Source organism: Ornithorhynchus anatinus, chromosome 16 (assembly GCF_004115215.2).
Source record: "Ornithorhynchus anatinus isolate Pmale09 chromosome 16, mOrnAna1.pri.v4, whole genome shotgun sequence".
Taxonomy (NCBI): domain Eukaryota; kingdom Metazoa; phylum Chordata; class Mammalia; order Monotremata; family Ornithorhynchidae; genus Ornithorhynchus; species Ornithorhynchus anatinus.
The window spans coordinates 40,872,108-40,883,815 of NC_041743.1; the positions used below are offsets into that span (position 1 = coordinate 40,872,108).

At 53.7% G+C, this 11,708-nt stretch overlaps 1 protein-coding gene across 1 annotated transcript in view; it reads right to left on the reverse strand.

Annotated features, from left to right (window-relative positions):
* The window catches only part of RIMS3 (regulating synaptic membrane exocytosis 3), a 45,184-nt gene extending 41,788 nt beyond the window's left edge, over positions 1-3,396 (reverse strand). The window contains exon 1 of the mRNA XM_029080920.2: positions 2,893-3,396. The gene's annotated coding sequence lies outside the window, so the exon portion shown is untranslated. The remainder of the gene's footprint in view (positions 1-2,892) is intronic.
* Between the last annotated feature and the right edge of the window lie 8,312 nt (positions 3,397-11,708).

The following is an 11,708-nucleotide window of genomic DNA, read 5'->3' on the forward strand; positions in this document are numbered from 1 at the left end:
GAACCTCCCGCTGTCTTATTAAAGCTTAATTGGTGGCCGGACCGGCTGGCTGGCTGGCTGGCTGGCTGGCTGGCTGGCTGGCTGGCTGGCTGGCTGCAGCTCGGGGCTGTCGGGGAAGGGAGTGGGGGAAGGGGTGGGGAGGAAGGGCAGGGCTCGGAAATTGGGTTAACCCCTTCTTTCCCGGCCCCAAGGCAAGACGTCTCCTTCCCGATAGCAGAAATCCAGATCGAACGCCAGAGCGGGATACAGGCTTTGGAAAGCAGCATAGCCTAATGGAGAGAGCAGGGCCCTGGGAGACAGAAGGACCTGGGTTCTAATGCAGGCTCCGTTAATTGCTTGCTGTGTGGCCTGGGGCAAGTCATGTCACTTCTCTGGGCCTCAGTTTCCTCAACTGTAAAATGGGGATCCCCGTTCTCCCTCCTACTGAGACGGTGAGCCCCATGTGGGTTCCCACCAGTTAGCTCGTTCCTCTCCCGGCACTTAGAACAGAGTTTGACATGCAGTAATTGCTTAACAGATACCATTAAAAATGATTTTTAAATGATATATTTAATAATTTAATATATTTAAATACTATTAAATATTATTATCATGGAATATGAAGGCCGCAGACCGCTCTGCCAGGGCCCCAGCCAATCGGCCACCTTTCTGATTGGTCCCGCCTGGTGACACCAGTCCCCAAGCCACCACAAGTCCTCCTTGAGACAAGCTACCTCCAGCGGTTTCGATGAGAGAAAACAAAAATCACAGCATCCCCGGGTAGGGTAGGGGAAGTTACTGCCCCAGTTTGGGCTTCCACGGCACTGATTCTATTCCAGATTCCCAATCAATAGTATTTATCAAGCAGTTACTGTGGGCAGAGCACTGTACTAAAACCCTGGGCGAGGGCATTAGAGATAGTGGACACGATCCCTGCCCTCAAGGAGCTTACAGTCTATTTATAATCTTACTAACTCCCCCAGTCAGACCATTGGACTGGCTCCTCCAGGATCCAGTACTGGCTCCCCGAAGTCAATGGGGATCCAAGATCCCCAAGTCCAGACCTGCGATGGTGGGCATTAAATGACCCGCCACCAGTCACCCCACGGCCACCTCTGATCAGCAGCTGTACCAACATTTCCCCACTCCAGCCTGGTCCAAAGGGGAGCCCCTAAAAGTCAGTAGCTGGACAGCCCCAGCCCCACCCCATTTTTTTTAGGAACAGAAGGCCATCAGCAAGGGAGCACTGGTCCACCCAGCCCGGATTCCATCACGGTCAGTGGCACCTGGATACTAGGAGGAGCCCTGTACTGGGGAACCTCCTGCCCCCCCCCCCCCCCAGGGTTAAAAGGAAGAACCATTCAGCCCCAACCGATCAATGGTATTGATTGAGGGCTTGCTGCCGGCAGAGCACTGTACTAAGTGCTTGAGACAGTACAAGAACAGTGTGTCTAGAGAAGCAGCGTGCCTAGTGGAGAGATCACGGTTGTGGGAGTGAGAAAGACCTGGGTTCTAGTTAGTCCTGGCTCTGCCGCTTGTCTGCTGTGTGATCTTGGGCAGGTCACTTCTCTGGGCCTCGGTGACCTCCTCCGTAAAATGGGGATTAAGACTGTGAGCCCCATGAGGGACAGGGATTGGGACCAGCCTGATTAGCTTCTATCTACTCCAGGGCTTAGAACAGTACCTGGCGCATAGTAAGCGCTTAACGAGTACCATTAAAAAAAAAACCAAAAAACTTTCCCTCTGGCCACCTATTGTGAGCTCCTCAACCCTGCGTGGATCCAAGCCTCTCGTTCACCTCCTGCCAGTTTCTGTGGCCCACTCACCGCCCACCCAACGCGTGGAGAAGGGTTTCCTCCCCCCGATTTGGAATCGATGGGCGCCCCTGGGCCGGGGGCAGAGATTTTCATCGTTTTTTTCCTTCCCGAGCCCCGGATGGGTTCCCCCACAAACAGCGCCCGAGTCCCTCCATCCAACAGGGGGTAGATGCAGAGGGTGGGGCAGATTCCAGACGGGAAGGGCTCCCCAGCCCTCCAGCACACACCCTCAGTCCCAGTCGGAAAAGGGGCAGGAGTTAGGAGCTCAGGGTGAAAGGGTATGAGTGCAGGGGGGAGGAGACAGGATCCCAGGGGGCAGGAGGGCTTTCTGGACCTCACAGGTGTCCAAGAGGGGCGAGGAGAGGCGGGGCTGTTCATTCACTCAGTAGTATTTATTGAGCGCTTACTATGTGCACAGCACTGAACTAAGCGCTTGGAATGTACAAATCGGGAACAGATAGAGACAGTCCCTGCCCTCTGACGGGCTTACAGTCTAATCGGGGGAGACGGACAGACAAAAACAATAGCAATGAATAGAATCGAGGGGATGCACATCTCATTAAAACAATAGCAAATAAATAGAATGAAGGCGATGTACGTCTCATTAGCAAAATACTGCTTACCGCTTAGGAGGGCGGCTGGAGGGGTAACGGGGGTTCCCGAATCGGGCTGCCCAATCCAGGGGAGCCCGGGATCTCCAGGCGCCCACCCCTCCCTAGGGTCCCGCTTTTCAGTAATCTCCCTCCCTCTCCTTTTCCTGCCAGGGTCCGTGTGGCCAGCTCGCCACCGGGCAACAGCCTGAGCCCCAGGCCCGCTTGCCCACGAGCGCGCACACGCACACACACACATGCCCACATACACCCACGGTCACCCACCCAGGTGGGGAAGGGAGGGGAGGGAGGGGCTCTGTCCTAAGTCTTCAGGTTGGGGGGGGTGGATATCCCCCGGCCCCCCACCTTGCCATCCCGCTCCACCCGGCAGGGTTGGGGGTCGGGGGCGACCAAGGGGGTCCAGGCGTAACCGCCCCTTCTCCCCCTTCCCCCCACTCCCCTTCTCCGCCCGGCCTCCTCCCGGGGGCAAGGGAGCCCTCACTCACCTGGCTGGGAGGCGGCGGGGAGGGGGCACGCTTTGCCCTGGCAGCTCCCCCTCGGGCCGGGCCGGGCCGGGCCGGGCCGGGCCGGGGGACCCGGCTACTCACCCGGCTCCCCGGGCATCGTCTACCGTCTGCGGGGCTGGGGTCGGGCCCGGAGAGGGGGGACGGGTCGTCTGCCGGAGGCTCTGCCCTCCCGCCGGAGGCTCGGCCCGGCTCGGCTTTGCCCGGCTCTGCCCGGCTTGGCTGTGCCCGCTTCGCCTCTCCCCGTCTGCGGGGAGCCCTGCCCGGCTCTGCCTCTGCCCGCCTGCCGGAGACTCCCGCGCCCGGCTGTGGCCGGCTTGGCTCTGCCCTCTCGCTGCAACCTCCGGCCGGCTGGACTCCGGCCGTCCGCTGGGGGCTTTGGCCAGCTGGGCTCCGCCGCCGCGCCTTCGGCTGGTCCTTGGACTGCAGACTGGGGAGGGGACTGCAGCCCCCGGGCACTGGGCGCTGGGCTCTCTCTCCCTCTCTCCTCTCTCTCTCGCAGCTGGCTCCCCGCCCCTCCCCTCCCCCGGCTCCCCTTCCACCTCTCTCCCCGCCCCGTCTCCCCCTCCTCCCCATCTCCCCAGCCTCTCCTTCCCAACCCCTCCATCTCCCCCCTCTCTGCCCCACGGGGCGAGGGGGGAGAAGAGAGACAGGTGGGACTCCGGCTCGGCCACCGAACCTACAGGCGGAGACCCCCCCCCCCTCATTCATTCGATCGTATTTATGGAGCGCTCACCCTGTGCAGACCCCTGTACTGAGCGCTTGCCAAGTATCGGTCGGCAACTGAGGCGATCCCTGCCCACAGCGGGCTCACGGTCTAGAAGGGGGGAGACGGGCATCGAAATAAGTAAACGAGCATCAGTAGCATGAAGATAAATAAATAGAATTATAGATACATACATATTAATGTAAATAAATAGAATTATAAAGACGTACATCTCTACACGAGTGCTGTGGGGTGGGAGGGGAGGCGGGTAGGGGAAAGGGAGCTAGTCGGGGCTGAGGGGAAGGGTCGCGGGAGGATGGGTTTCGGTTTGCTTCTGGGGATTTGAAGGGAAGTTTCCTCATCTGGAAAATGGGGATTCGATGCCTGTTCTCCTTCCTACTTGGACTGAGAGGGCCTGACGATCTCGTATCCATTCCAGCGCTTAGCATGGAATTTAACAAATACCATTGCAAAAGAAAAGTAAATAAATGAAGGCCAGTTGGGGCCTGAAAGAGAACCTGATTATCTTGCGTCTACCCCAGAGCTTGGCATATCTAGACTGTAAGCCCACTGTGGGCAGGGATCGTCTCTATTGCCGCACTGGACTTTCCAAGCGCTTGGTACAGCGCTCTGCACTCAGTAAGTGCTCAGTTAATATGATTGAACGAATGAATGAACAAGTACCACATTTATTATCATACTCTACTCACCCAGGACCCGAGGATTCTTTCTTTCTCATACCCCTCCCCTTCTCCTTTCACCATCCTTTCTGCTGTAATAGTGATGGCATTTCTTAAGTGCTTACCAGGAGTTAAGCCCAGGAGTGGATTCAGGGGATTAACTGTGAGCCTCACGTGGGACAACCTGATTACCCTGTATCTACCCCAGAGCTTAGAACGGTGCTCGGCACATAGTAAGCGCTTAACAAATACCAATATTATTATTATTATAATCAGATCGGGCACTTTTCCTGTCCCAGAAAAAGCATTTTATTCCCATTTTGCAAAGGAGGAAACTGAGGCCAAGAAAAGTTAAGTAATTTAACTGGGTGGAACTGGGACTACAAACCAGGTCCCTTGAATCCGAATCCTGAGCTTCAAAGCCTTAAAAAAAAACTCTTCTCCTCCAAAAGGCCTTCCGCCAACTAAGCCCTCATTTCCCCAACTCCCTCTCCCTAGTCACCCTTGCACTTGGCTCTGTACCATTTATTCGCCCCTCTCTCAGCCCCACAACATTTATGTCCATATCCATAACTGATTTTAATACCTTTCTCTCTCTCTAGAATTTAAGCTCCTTGTGGGAAGGGAACGTGTCTACCAGCTCTGTTGTATTCTCCCTAGTACGGTGCTCAGACCATAGTGAGGGCTCAATAAATACGATTGATTGATTGAGCTCGGCCATTCATTCGCTTATTCGTTTAACTGTTCCGTTGTATTTATGGAGTGCTTACTGTGTGCAGAGCACTGTACTAAGCGCTTGGAAAGTACAATTCAGCAACAAATAGCCACTCTGCTGCCTGTCCCCTCCTCCCCCTCAGTCTCTCATTGCCTCTTTCCCCGCCTGTCCCCCCACTTCCCTAGTACTTGTGACCCCATATCTGTTTCTATGTCTCTGTCTCCTTAGCACCCGTTGTATTTTGGCAGGGTTCTCTGAGTTGCAGGGGAGGGTGGCTGGCCTGGCTCCTTAGGGGTCAGCCAGGGCTTCTCCCCGCTGCCTCCAGCTCCTCCTCCCCCTCCTCTTCCACCCGGGTGTTCCGGGAGCATTTTTAGCTTCCGCCTGAGGGCTTTTCGCCGAACGGCAGTTGTTGATGAGTTCTATTTCAGGTATGGCTCTGTGAACACCACCGAAGCTGAGTCCCGGAGGAGGGGAGAAACCGAGGAAGCAGAAGCCCAGCTTCCCTGCCCAGGCCTGTGGTAACTTTGGCGAGTGGGCAAAGGGGCTTAGGAGGGATGGCACTCTTGGTGATGGGGAGAGATGAGAGAATAATAATATCTGTTAAGCGCTTTCTTTAGACTATAAACTTATCTCTAGATTGTGAAGTCGCTGTGGGCAGGGAACGTGTCTACCGATTCTGTTGTAGCATAATCACCTAAGCTCTTAGAACAGTGCTCTGCTCACAGTAGGGGCTCAATAAATAGCATTGATTCCTATCTGCCAAGTGCCGTACTAAGCGCTGGGGTAGATTCAAGATAATCAGGTGGGACACAGCCCCTGTCCCACATGGGGCTCTCCGTCTAAGAAGGAAGCAGGGAGGGAAGAAGTATCTCATGAGGTCTCCCCTCCCGGTATTCTGGAAGACCCTGAACCTCTTGGTCCCTCACTTTTCGACAGATCCAGAAAGGCGTTAAGGGTGTTGATTGGTTAATAATAATAATAATGATGATGATGGTATTTGTTAAGCGCTTGCTATGTGCGAAGCACTGTTCTAAGCGCTGGGGGGGGATACAAGGTGATCAGGTTGTCCCACGTGGGGCTCACAGTCTTAATTCCCATTTTACAGATGAGGGAACTGAGGCCCAGAGAAGTGAAATGACTTGCCCAAAGTCACACAGCTGACAAGAGGCGGAGCCGGGATAAGAACCCACGATCTCCGATTCCCAAGCCCGGGCTCTTTCCACTGAGCCACGCTGCTTCAATAATAGAGTCCTCAGTGGGTGTGTGGGGAATTTCAGACCAATCAGCATTGGCCTCCCTCCCCCACCCCCTTCTTCATTTAACCGAGCCTCCTTCGCACTACTTTAATAGATCCCTTCCCCCAGCTCATTTACCCATCTCCTTCCTGGAGGTGAGAAAACTCGAGGCCCGGAGAGGGACTTGCTTAAAGTCACACAGCTACTCAGTAGCAGAATCGAGATTAGAACCCAGGTCTCCCAGTTCTAACCGCTAGATGCACTGCCCCTGAGGTCGGCTTAGATGGTAGCAAAACGGTGGCGTTAGTTAAACGCAATCTACCTAATTAAATAGTTAACTGTCGGACCGCTCCCTCTGATAGCGCTTCCCCACGGCCCTGCATAAAATAATAATGAATAATTACGGGATCTGTTAAGCGCTCGCTGTGTGTTGCTAAATGCAACAGCGCAGTCCCTCCGCCTCCCTAACCCCCCCTCGACCCGGCTGATCTCAGCAACAAGCTGCTTTTTCTCCGAGCCGGGAACGAGGGGGAAAGCCGAGGAGCCCGGTATTGCCAGCATCTGCTCTGTTCGCCTCCGCTTTCCCGGCGCCGCGGGGTCTCCGTGGGGGTCTGAGAGCTGTTTTCATTTTTGCCCGAGTCGCCTGAGCCCTTTTCCTTTCACCGGAGGCCGCGCCACTGTATTTTATCTGTCGGAGGCCTGGGAATTTAAAGCTTAAACAGGCCGGGGTCTGGAGCAGGTGTTTATCCGAGCGGGGCCCGGGCCGCCACCGAGCCAAAACCTCGCTCACCGTCTCCCTCCTGGGGACAGAAGTGGTACTGCAAGCCTCCCCTGGGACCCTCCCCCCCCCCCCCCAACTTCAGTTCGTTCATTCATTCATTCAATATTGAGCGCTTACTATAAATTGTGGTATTTCTTAAGCGCTTACTATGTGCAGAGCACTGTTCTAAGCGCTGGGGGGATACGAGGTGATCAGGTGGTCCCACGGGGGGGCTCACGGTTTTAATCCCCATTTTACAGATGAGGTCACTGAGGTGCAGAGAAGTAATAATGTTGGAATTTGTTAAGGGCTTACTGTGTGCCGGGCACTGTTCTAAGCGCTGGGGGAGATACAGGGTGATCGGGTTGTCCCCCGTGGGGCTCACAGTTAATCCCCATTTTCCAGATGAGGTCACTGAGGCGCAGAGAAGTAATAATGGTGGTATTTGTTAAGCGCTTACTATGTGCAGGGCACTGTTCTAAGCGCTGGGGAGATACAGGGTCATCAGGTTGTCCCCCGTGGGGCTCACAGTTAATCCCCATTTTCCAGATGAGGTCACTGAGGTACAGAGAAGTGAAGTGTCTTGCCCACAGTCACACAGCTGACAAGTGGCAGAGTGGGGATTTGTGCAGAGCACTGTACTAAGCGCTTGGAATGTACAAATTGGCAACAGATAGAGACAGTCCCTGCCCAATGACGGGATTACAGTGTAATCATGATGATGATGATGGCAGCTGTTGAGCGCTTATTCATTCAGTAGTATTTATTGAGCGCTTACTATGTGCAGAGCACTGTACTGAGCGCTTGGAATGTACAATTCGGTAACAGATAGAGACAATCCCTGCTTACTATATGGAAAGCATTGTTCTAAGCGCTGGGGAGGGTACAAGGTGATCAGGTTGTCCCACTTGGGGCTCACAGTCTTCATCCCCATTTTACAGTTGAAGGACCTGAGGCACAGAGAAGTCAAATGACTTGCCCAAAGTCACACAGCCAACAAGTGGCAGAGCCGGGATTAGAACCCGTGACCTCTGACTCTCCAGCCAGGCTCTTTCCACTGAGCCATGCTGCTTCTCTATAATAATAGTAATGTTGGTATTTGTTAAGCGCTTATTATGTGCAGAGCACTGTTCTAAGCACAGGGTGAGATACAGTGTCATCAGGTTGTTCCCCGTGAGGCTCACAGTCTTCATCCCCATCTTACAGATGAAGTAACTGAGGCCCAGAGAAGTGAAGTGACTTGCCCACAGTCACACAGCTGACAAGTGGCAGAGCCGGGATTCGAATCCATGACCTCTGACTCCCAAACCCGGGCTCTTTCCACTGAGCCACACTGCTTCCCTGATAATAATAATAATACTTGTTAATTAATTAATGAATGTTGGTGTTTGTTAAGCGTTTACTCTGTGCCAAGCACCGTTCTAAGCGCTGGGGTAGATACAAGGCCATCAGGTGGTCCCACGTGGGGCTCACAGTCTTCATCCCCGTTTTACAGATGAGGTCACTGAGGCGCAGAGATGTTAAATGACTTGCTCAAGGTCAACCAGCTGACAAGTGCTTCTTCATCCCCATTTGACAGATGAGGTCACTGAGGCGCAGAGAAGTTAAATGACTTGCCCTAGGTCACACAGCTGACACGTGGCGGAGTCGGAAATAGAACCCAAGACCTCTGACTCAAGAGCCTGTGCTCTTTCCACTGGGCCACGCTGCTTCTCAATCATTCACTCATTCATTCAATCATATTTATTGAGCTCTTACTGTGTGCAGAGCACTGGGCGAAGCGCTTGGAAAGTACTATTCGGCAACAGACGTTCCTCCTTTTGGTATCAAGTGCTTAGTGGGTGCCGACAGCTGTGGGATTAAGACTTTGAGCCCCACGTGGGACAATCTGATTCCCCAGTGTCTACCCCAGAGCTTAGAACAGTGCTCGGCACATAGTAAGCGCTTAACAAATACCAACATTATCATTATTATTATTATTATGAATAATAATGATGATGGTATTTATTAAGCGCTTACTACCTGCCATGCACTGTTCTAAGCTCTGGGGTAGATACAAGGTCATCCCACGTGGGGCTCACAGTCTTCATCCCCATTTTACGGATGAGGGAACTGGGGCCCAGAGAAGTGAAGTGACTTGCCCGAAGTCACACAGCTGACAAGTGGCGGAGCCGGGATTAGAACCCATGACCTCTGACTCCCAAGCCCGGGCTCTTTCCACTAAGCCACGCTCGACTAAGTGATGTATATCTGTATATTTGTATATATCTATAATTCTGTTTATAGGGATCCCTGTTTGCTTGTTTTGACGTCCGTTTCCTCCCTCTAGACTATAAGCCTGTTGTGGGTAGGGATTGTCTCTGTTGCTGAATTGTACTTTCCAAGCGCTCAGTACAGTGCTCTGCACACAGTAAGCGCTCAATAAATATGATTAAATGAAGGAATGAATCCCTACCCAGTCGAGAAGGGGGAGACAGACAACAAAACAAAACAAGTAATTACAGGCACATCGTTTACTATGTGCCAGGCACTATACTAAACGCCGGGGTGTATACAAACAAATCAGGTTGGACACAGTCCCCATCCCACGTGGGGCTCACGGTCTCAATCCCCATTTTACAGATGAGGCAACTGAGGTCCAGAGAAGTGGAGTGACTTGCCCAAGGTCACCCGGCAGCAAAGTAGTCATCGGGATTAGAACCCTAGTCCCTCTGACTTCCAGGCCCAGGCTCTACCCACTAGGCCACGCTGCTTCTCGTGGCCCTCATCTTTGTGTTTCTTCTCTCCCTTATGCCTCCGCAGCCACACTGGGTCTTCACCTAGGGAATTCAGGGTGACCAAGAGGAGACGTAGAAGACTCGAAAGCTGAAAAGGGAGGGGACAATATGGGGAAGAGCTCCGTCCCTCCTGCTTTGACCCAAGGGCTTCAGGCTGACCGTCGGCCCCCTCCCCTTCCCTTCCCCACTAGGCCTTGCTGCGTAGTGAACGATGGATAAGATGGAAAGATGGATAAGTGAATAACTAAGTGCTTAAGTAGTAGAGTGTGTAAATCGATGCATTCATAGATGCTCTGGGCAGTTCTGAATATGGCAGTTCTGAGGCGGTGGTTGGGTGTGCGCGAGGTAGAAGGAAATTAATCGGGAATTCCCACGGGCCTGAACCAGTGGGAGAGCAGGGGCATTAAAAAGGCTTACAGACGTTTCCGAGTTTGGCCCTGTCCTGATCTGGCACGGTCCCGGTGCTCAAGGACCGTGGCAGCCAGGGCCTGGTGCTCGTCCATTCCGGTTTTAGGTCTCAGCATCACAGGAGTGGACGGCAGGGGCCGGTGGTTTAGGCTGACCGGAGTTTTTGATTTTTAAATCCCATACCCTTTCCTCCCCGCCCTACTGAGGGCAATCAGGGAGGGGCAGGGGAAGTGGTGGGGATGGAAAGACAGGCCGCAGGGGCCTAGGAGATAAGCGGGGTGGGCCGGGAAAGGAGGAGATGGGGGTTCTTGGTGGCAGGGCCGGGGGGAGGGCGTCCTCAAGGGCGGCTCGGCCATCGCCACCCAGCCGCTGGCCCGCTCTCCCTGTCCCCGCAGGGACAGTGGCCGGTTGAGGCGTGTCAGACTGTGGGGCTGCTGTTGGTCGTCCAGATGCCAACAGCTGGGCATAAAGGACTCCCCTATTGCCAGGCCCCATCCCTCCCCCACTCCTCCTATCAGGGGCTGGTCCGGCATTGTTCAGAGGAGCAGAGGAAACAGCGGCGGCGGCCAGAGAGGCGGGGTCCATTTCCCCTGGACTTGACACAGGAACCGAGCTCCTGATAAGGATGGGGATGTTGACCAGTTCTGGTTGGTTCTGGGCAGTTTAATTTTCTGACTTCTCTGGGTTCCCAGCTTGGTGCCTGGAGGAAGAAAGAAGCAGCACAGGTGAGAAGCTACGAAGCTGACCTGGGGGATCTGCAGGACAGGCGTCCTGTTCCCAGAGCTGGCGTCAACGTGCTGGGTGACCTTGGGCCACCCGCTTCCCCTCTCTGGGCTTTTTCTTCTCCTTCTGCAAAAGGGACGACGCGGAGAGTCGGACTGGGGATGGGGCAGGGAAGTAACAGGAGGTGTTGAGGGAGAACCTCGAGGAAGATAGTGATGGGAGCATCTGGTGAGGACCGGAAATAGCGTGTTGGCTGTCGTGCCCTGTTTGGGTTTTCGGCTCCAAATCCTCTTTCTGAAAGTGACCAGAAGTCTTGCCCTTGCCTGGACAGTCCTGGACAGTCCTGAGAGTCAGAAGGACCTGGGCTCCAATCCCTGTTCCACCCCTTGCCTGCTGTGTGACCTTGGGCAGGTCACTTCACTTCCCTGTGCCTCAGTTACTTCATTTGTAAAATAGGGATTAATACTGTGAGCCTCCTGTGGAACATGGACTGTGTCCAACCGGACTAGCTTGTTATCTATCCCAGCTCATAGGACGGTGCCTGGCATACTGTGCTTTTTTTTTTATTATTTTGGTATTTGTTAAAGCACTTACCATGTGCCAGGCACTGTTCTATAAACCGGGGTAGATAACAAGCTAATCTGGTTGGACATAGTCCATGTGCTTAACAAAAACCATAAAAAAAAAGAGAGAAGATAGAGGGGAGGTCAGATCGTGAGCTCCTCCAAGGCAAAGAATGTATCACTCAATTAATGGTATTTGTTGAAGTTTCTTAATGGCAGGGAATGTGTCTG